Source organism: Dama dama, chromosome 20 (genome assembly GCF_033118175.1).
Source record: "Dama dama isolate Ldn47 chromosome 20, ASM3311817v1, whole genome shotgun sequence".
NCBI lineage: Eukaryota > Metazoa > Chordata > Mammalia > Artiodactyla > Cervidae > Dama > Dama dama.
Window position 1 is genome coordinate 87452275 of NC_083700.1, and position 3134 is coordinate 87455408.

General features: G+C 40.7%; 1 pseudogene; it reads right to left on the minus strand.

Moving 5' to 3' along the window:
• Window positions 1–2276: 2276 nt before the first annotated feature.
• On the minus strand, window positions 2277–2907 carry LOC133040302 (large ribosomal subunit protein eL14-like; annotated as a pseudogene).
• Window positions 2908–3134: the final 227 nt, after the last annotated feature.

The following is a 3134-nucleotide window of genomic DNA, read 5'->3' on the forward strand; positions in this document are numbered from 1 at the left end:
TTTCAAAGTTGTTGTATCTGCTATTATCTCTTTTCTGCATTGCTGCACTTGCTTCATAAATTTTCTCCTTCCAATCATTACTCACTCCCCACCCTAATCCATACTACACAGTGTAGCAAGACAGATTTCTTTCAAAATGTAAATCAGATCATGTCATTCCCCTACATAAAACTCTATTTCCATTGGCTTAAAATAAACATTGACTTAAATACTTAATCATATTCTACATAGAATCACCGATCCAACGGACATGAATTTGAGCAAACTCCAAGAGAAAGTGGAGGACAGAGGAGCCTGGCATACTGCAGTCCATGGGGTTGCAAAGAGTCAAATGTGACTTAATGCCTGAACAACAACAAACTCTACATGCCTGCTACTCTAAACTCTTCTTGTCCAGCTCTCCTCTCTGATCACTGGGCTCCACCACTTTGGCCTTCCTGAAGTTCCTTCACCACATGAAACTCTTTCACCCTAGATCTTCCTACTTGCAGGTCTGACTCTTCAGGTCAGTCTTTGACTCATACTTCCCCTGTCTCCCATGTCACTCTTGAATGTATTTTCAAAGAGAACGTCCTTCCCCTGAACACTCAGTTTGCAGCCATTGCTCCCAAACCCTGGAAATTCTCTTAGGGCACTTTGCCCTTTTTATTTCCCTAGCACTTGTCTATACATGTAGACATACTTCTTTTGAGTTTTGACTAGGCTGCAATGTCTACACAGATAAGAAACCATGTTTATTATCTATAACATTCTATACGCTCTTATCACCATGCCTTCACATTCAGTTCTGTTCAGTCACTCAGTTGTGTCTGACTCTTTGTGACCCCATAGACTGCAGCATGCCAGGCCTCCCTGTCCATCAACAACTCCCAGAGCTGTTCAAATACATGTCCATAGAGCCAATGATGCCATCCAACCATCTCATCTTCTGTCGTCCCCTTCTCCTCCTGCCTGCAATCTTTCCCAGCATCAGGGTCTTTTCCAATAAGTCAGTTCTTCACATCAGGTGGCCAAAGTATTGGAGCTTCAGCTTCAGCATCAGTCCTTTCAATGAATATTCAGGACTGATTTCCTTTAGGATTGACTGGTTTGATCTCCTTGCAGTCCAAGGGACTCTCAGGAGTCTTCTCCAACACCACAGTTCAAAAGCATCAATATGTTATAAACATATGTTCATAGGATAGCTAAATCTCAAAGTGTTTGCTCACCTATAAGAGGGAAACAGTCATATATACCTTCCAAGCCCTTGGGAGTTATTAATAAATTAGTTAATTGCATATTATGGCTCTGTACAGGGCTAAGTAATTCTAGTGAAATCAATAAAAGCAGTATCTCGCACATTTAGAAAAAAATACTATGGTTTGATTAAGTAGATTTCTATGACAATGTCTCAAGGTCAAAAATAGGATCCAGAATAGAAGTTCTAGGAAAGCAGTCTTCTTACCACTATAGACTAAGAACTTTTAAAGCGTTTAGTATCACCCAACAATAGACTACACTGACACCAAAATAGTAAGCTCTCCAACAGTAGCAGAGGATATTGCTAATGTATAAAGACTAGACTAGACAACTCATATGCATTTTGCAAACTCAGGAATTCTCTAATTATATAGAGCAGCAACAAGGACAAACAACCAAAAGAACCCACAGGTCTGCACATGAAACACAATAGGGAGTGTTGTTCCATAGGACAGAAGGGATGGAAATAATCTGTTTTAAACTTTTCCAAGGCAAATCTGAGTGAGATGTTGCTTTCAGTTAGCAGGTCTTCAAAGTACAGCTCTAAGGAAACAACTTGAAGATGATTCTCTTTCTTCCTTAGGGTCACAAAGATAAAAGAATGAATGGTCTCTAAGTCTTAGATAGGAAGCCTATGGTGAAGGAGACATGTTCAGGTAACTTTTCATACAGCCCTTATAATTGTTTGCATGGTGAGTGCATTAAAGAACCAAGAGAAAGCACAGATTTTTCGAAAGTGATCTAGAATAAAACTGAAGTAAAAATTTGAGAAAAAAGCAAGCGTTTCATCCTTCCAGAACGATACACAAACATAGACAAGTCCTAGAAAAGAAATCAAGTGCCTGAATCCCTAGTTTGTGTCCAAGAAGTCGGATCTCAGTCACCATATCACAACATCCCAGTGTAATTCAGTCAAGGTGTACCACAAGGGGTTGGCTAGTAATGCCTCAATATAATAGAGTGTGAACAACTTATTTATTTTAATTTGCCAGCATGTCAAAAAGCACCTTCATTCTGTTTAGAATAGCCTCATGTTCTCATGCTTTCTTGCCAGATGCCTTTGGAGCAGGTGCTTTCTGGGCTGGAGCTTTCTGACCCTTCTGACCTTTTGGAGAAGGTGCTACATTCTGACCTGCAGCTTTCTGGGCAGGAACCTTCTGGGTTGGTGCCTTCTTACCCACAATGGTCATCTTTTTTTATTTTTGCTGGAACATTGGCAGTGGCAACAGCTTCTGCACCTGTCCCCTTAGCAGTAAGTGTTTTCTTGGGAGAAGCTTTCAGGAGAGCTGCCTTTTCAATTTTCTTAACTTCAAGCTTGATGAGTCTTGCCTTTGTGACTTTTTAACGATTGAAATCTGTCATCTTGGATTTCTTTTTTCTGGCTTCAATCTTCTTGACCCACCTTGTGGCTGCTTACTTTGCAGGATATCTGCCTTCTCTCAGGCTTTTCCAACATATTTCTAGTGGGCACTGCGTGGGAACTTGAAGTCAGTGAGCTGCATGCATTTATTTGAAAGGCATAGCCTGTCTCCTTACTTGAGTACAAGGTCCATCCACCAAAGTCCTGTTCTGATTACTAACATCTACAATCACAACCAGCTTCCCGGCACAAGACTCAAAGGAGGCGTAGGTCACCCAGCCAACCTCTATGAAGTGCCTGAACACCATGTTAGTGGCATTTGGCAAGAGGGAACAACTTATTTTTAAAAAGCTCCTAAGCTGGACTGGTCTATAGAGAGGCCTGCTGACCTCAAACTCACCTTAAAAAAGTGATCAAACAGAAGAAACTACACTGCACTAGAATGAGAAGATGACGTCAGAAGTAGATAGCTTGCCCAAGATGCTGATCTGAATTTTATGATCATTTATAATGTTTTCTTGATTCTTCAGACCTA